Here is a 5748-nt window from a genome sequence, read left to right as displayed (position 1 = left end):
GTGTAATCAGCGCCTGCAGCGCTGCACGCTTGCTCGCAGCGCTGCAAGCTATTCCCCTCGGAGAGGTGGAGTACTTGCAGCGCTGCGAGAGAGCTCTGGCGGCGCGACTACACTCGCGCTTCACAGCGCTGCCACGGCAAGTGTAGCCAAGGCCTTAGTTTACAGCATTGTATAAGGTGGTCTTTTATGCTGGGCTTAGTCACTAACTGTAGTAAATTACATTATGTAAATGTCTAAAGAAATCAAATACAAAATTAATAGGATGAAAATAACATTTTACCTGATTCCGATTTCATGCTCCAAAAATGGTCATGTTAAAAGATATCAAGATTCTTACAAATGAGAGGAGAGTTATTTGAAGTTGATAATCAATGAACAGTTTTGTCTTAATATTAAAAAAATATATATTATCCCGCATAGGTTAGAGCAACTTGTATCACTTTTTTTTTTTTAATCAAAAGTTTAGGCTTTGTAAAACTAACTTAAACTTGTGCTATTACAACTTCGTTTTTTAACATACCACCCCTGGTAGGGTATCTTCTTTGAATATTACAAAACTGCTATAGGAAAAAAAACAAAAATATTGAAAACTAAAATCCTGATGCTGCAAACACTTAAGCAGGAATGTAAATTGACTCTCATGAATAGTTCATTGACTTCAGTAGAACTACTCATGTGATTTGTTTGCAGCATCAAGGGCTAAAATGTATTTGTATTTAAGAAATAAATTTAAGACCTAAATTTGTCTTCAAAACAAAATTAGTTCACTGCTAATAATGAAAATCTATTAACTTTTTTAATACATTAACACAGTTAACTTTTTATATATACACACTAAAATTTTGAAAAATAGCCTTCTGAAGGTAGAATTTTCAGGTGTTTCTAAGTTCCTTCAAACTGCAAACCCTGATGGAATACAGCCTGGTTAAAATACTTCAGCCTTCTTGACTTGTGAAAATTCAGTCTAATGGAAAGTGGTGGTAGCTACATTTGCAATTTGCTTATCAGTTTGTATTTATCTCAGTAAGGATGTAGCTTCTTAGCAGAACCAATTTCTATGTAAAATGTGAAATTCTACAGTTAGGAAACTGACCTCTTGAGGTTCTTTCCAGCCCTAATTTCTATGATTTTTAAAGAAACAAGAACAAAACATCCAGTTAACAGTTCGACTTTAAATGGGAAGAAAAGTAAGAATTAGCAACAGGTACTCCTGAGGAAATTCTGCACCAAAAAAATAAATAAATAAATTCCGTGCACAATATTTTAAAATGCTGCATATTTTACTAATCAAAATAACACTATTATGGCAGTTTCAATTATTTTGGTAATTTATTTTAAAATACTTGTCAACAAGTATGTCTAACAATATAGACAACAAAAAAGGCTCAGGAAATTTTTTTTGACAAATAGATTCCTTACCATGAGTATTAATACAGAACTTTGAGTAATAATTGATTTAAATTTCAATACAGAAACGTATTTCAATGCCCCCAGGCCTTTGCACTACTTCTGAGGGGTGTCAGGGGTAATGGAGGAGCTGAAGGGGGAAGTAATTGCTGGGAAGGAGCCTGGGAATGAACCTGGAGGGTTGTTAGGTGTGGGTGGGAGAAGTATGGAACAGATTTTTTTTGCGGGGAGGGTGGTGATTGTTAGGGAGTTGGGGAGTCTCCCCAATGCAGATGCTGGCTGACCCCTCACCCCTCCCATTTAATCAGGCACATCTGCCCTGTGTGTCCCTGCACCCTGATTCCCCATTCAGTTAGCATATCTGCACATCCCTGTGTTTCCCAGCACCCTCCCTCAGCCAGTCATAGCTCACCTGTCTCCATGTGTCCCTACATGCCCACTCCCCCATCTGGCCCCACACCCTGTTCAGCCAGGCATAGCTCCCGTTTCCATGTGTCCCTGCACCCCTGCTCAGCCATCACCCCCCCCCCCCCCCGCTCCTCCCCATCCCCATGTGGCCCTGCATCCCCACTTCCATTCAGCCCCTGGCACAGTGCGGTCACCCCACTAGCTCCTATACCCCGCTCTGACCATCCACTCCTCCTCCCTTCTCCCCATATCCCATGCTTCCTCATGTGGCCCTGCCAGCAGAAGCCTGTGAGGAAGGGCAGTTTCCCTCTCCATGGCTGGCTGCTCTAGCCTGTGAGCCTGCTGCCCTCTCCTGGTGCCACCTGGTGAGTTGAAAGTGTAATTGCAGCTTCCCTTTTCCTCCCTGTTAGAATCTGCTGGGGACATCAAGCGCAGAATTCTCCCAGGAGTAAACATGTAAATTTAAAAATTGATTTTTTAAAACTTATTTTTATACATGCTGCTCCTTTTTATTTAGGGCATGTGTCTTACTTTAAAACTGGATTTGGTTTTTATTCCTTCAGCAATGGGACTTTTCCTGTATCATGATAGTGTGCATTCACATGCCTTTTTATTTACTTGATTGTATTGCAAGTAATCAAAGTGGGAAAATGCACTTGTATTAAGAGAAGAAAATGAGATCCACAGATACAGATGGAAGATAAACTAGTACCCCACTTTTTTTTATGTAGAGGTGTAACGCTTTCATTCAGTGGAATTGTTTTATGGATCTAATATGGTGCATTAGTAGTGTTGCGGCTTGGATGTAAGATAAGCTATTAACTTACACATGAGCCTGGCACCTGAAAACAAGTTACAAGATATTAATTTATTGCTTAAACACTTCAAGGTAGTATGCTGCTAAACTTTTGTCCATTACCTAATTTTGAATGTTTTTTACTCATAGCGTATGCATTTTGGGTATATATACTGGTATTAAGAACTTAAGGAAATTTTTAAAAGGGCATTTAGTGTGTAAGTGCTCATGAATTTCCATCATGAAGGATTAACAAAAGTTTTTGTAATTAAAATGACAGACTGCACAATATGTAATTGCATAACACTGCAGTTACCATAAGAGAGACTTTCTAAATATCTTCTATCTGCATCCTACCACTTGACAAATTACTAAATAGTTTAAAAAATCACTATTCCAGGATAATCAACTGTTGAAATAAATGGTTAGTTAACTTTATATATAAAATGGTACTAGGTTCAGTATATTATTTTTAACGATGATAGATATATTCGCCTTTATATACTACCTCTTAAAGTTAGTTTTTTTAACCGTTAACATCTTTCAAAATATCTCCCTGCGGGGAGAAAAAAATTCAAGGCTTGACTATTTTGTACTAATTTTAACTGCAGAATCTAAAATGATGCATGATTGAAAATATTGAGCTGCTGTCAATGCACATTCTTTATGTATTCAGTATCCTAATGCATATACATTATATTTTAATCCAGATTTTATAAACTAATTTATATCCAAATTATTTCAAAATGCTTTGGAATACCAAAATTCCTTTGAATAGTGTTATACGGATGTGTACATGCACAATAAAAGCAATCTGTCCATCCTCTCTGCTGGCAGTCTGAAAACAGATTAGCCTTTTAAGTGCACCTTATTAGAAAAGAGAGCAAATGTTGCTGAAATTAAGATACGTTCACTTTGGATCTCTGATATGGTATCAGTAAAAGTCAAGCTTAAACTGTGAATCATATGTTCTTCCACAGCTTCAATAAATTTAGGACAATGTCCTCATGAGCTGTCTGCACCATGTACTTTTGTGAATATTCTGTATTTTCTAATTACATTTTACTTGCAACTTGATTTTTACGCAAATGAAAATTTGTTTAAAATGTCAAATATCAGTATTTTTCTTACAACTTTAATGTATAATGTACATTGATATCTCACTAAATGAACTTTGATTTTGTAAAATCAAACTAGCTTTAGCTGTATATTAGTCTTATATTTTTACAGATTGGAATAATAAATGGATATAGAAATATAATTGCTTTTTTAATTACTTTGGCAAGTCAGAATCAAGAGCATTTGTATTCTAAAACATGAAAACATGGATACATTTCAGGCACAGTTCTCAAAGGACTCTTATTGTGTACATGCTTTTCTTTGCCACCAGAGTAACAGCTAATTTTATAACGCTGTTAGGATGGAGAAAACTGATCAAGGTGCAAGAAGATGTCCACCTTCACTTGTTCCCTCACCGGGGCTGCATTTATATCCTGTACCTATAGGGAAACACACAAGTGCTCTTAATACACCTTATAAATAGGGGTGAAGGCTACAATCCTGTCAGCCATGACTTCGACCTGAACATGCATGACATGCCCAGGCCCACTATAATTATACTAATTACAACAAACATGCATATAGCACCTGGAATACTGCCACTAGATGTGGTGGTGCTTCTCACGGTAAGCTAGAGCCATCAGACCCAAGGAGTCTAGGCAGTGGAGAGGAGAAGGCTCTTAGCCAGGCATACCATCATGGTCACGTGGTGATTGTGTGAGGGCTTCTGCTGAATGTGAGTACTAGCCATATGTTGGCAACACTGAGTATCTAAATGGCAAAATTCCTTTTGAACTCTTAGCACTGGCCTACTTCTAGTGTCACCCAATTCCAAAGCTTTAGGCAGGACTAGATATTCTGTTTCTTTAAAGTTACTGTACAAAAATTGCAGCCAATTAATAGAGATCTGCTCCCTATCTATTGTCATATGTTTAATTTCAATTGCAGCATCAGATATTCCCCTCACACCTGTACAGCCCTTTAATGTGAAAATGAGGTTTCACAAGCATAACTGATGGTGAAATTTGGCTGATGGTATCTATTATTATTGATGTACAGGCTGGAAAGAACCCAGTTTAACTTTTTGATTCCATGTCAAGTTTGTAGACCTGGTAGTTGGAAAATACATTTCTTTAGTTTGCATGGAACCTGTCTATGCAGACCCCCTTTGTTTTCAAGAGCAATGCTGACACAATTATGATAATGAAGACATCAACTTTAGAATTCACTACATACCTAAATTAACCTTACTTTAAACTTCAGAATGTTGCAATTCCTATGTACCTAAAAATTTTGGAGGATGTTTGAATTGTCAGAAGGTGATGGGTTTGGAGATATTTTGGGGGACGGGGTTTCTAGAGGAGGAGATTTTTCTCATTATTGGCTGTTTTTGTGTGTTAATTGTAATTGGGATGAATTATTTTCTGATGGTCTTGTGCTTTTAATAGTTAAAGCAGGGCACCTAGATGCTTCTTTTATATTTATAAACTGAAATAATGTTTGTAAATTGACACACAAATTGTAATGCCACAATATAACTTAAACTGAAGTGCATTTTAGTGCCTAAGGCAACATCAGCATGTTGCCCATCAGATTTTTTTTTTTTTTTTTTTTTTTTTACACAGTTATAGCTTGTGGCTCTGGGCTGTCTGGAGTAGAGCTGTACAGTTCCTCCTACTTAACGTTTTGAAGTTATGGCGCTGCTCCATTAGAGAACATGTTCGTTTAAAGTTGTGCAATGCTCCCTTATGTCGTTTGGCTGCCTGCTCTGTCCACTGCTTTTGGATTCTGTGGAAGAGCAGCGACTTTACAAGGGAGCATTGCACATGTTCCTCTTCTCTGCCTCCTCCCCCTCCCTCCCAGTGCTTCTCCCGCCACCAAAGGGCTGTTTGGCAGTGCTTAGGACTTTCTGGGAGGGAGAGAGAGGAGCGGGGAAGCACTGGGAGGAGCAGGGACACAGTGTGCTCTGGAGTGGGGGTGGGAAGAGGTGGGCCTGGAGTGGAGCAGGGATGGGAAGAGGCGGGCCTGGAGCATCCCCTGGCAAAGTCGGCGCCTGGTCTTCTGGGGGGAAGCTGCCG

This window comes from Trachemys scripta, chromosome 12 (assembly GCF_013100865.1).
Source record: "Trachemys scripta elegans isolate TJP31775 chromosome 12, CAS_Tse_1.0, whole genome shotgun sequence".
NCBI classification, from domain to species: domain Eukaryota; kingdom Metazoa; phylum Chordata; order Testudines; family Emydidae; genus Trachemys; species Trachemys scripta.
This window is presented reverse-complemented; position numbering follows the sequence as displayed.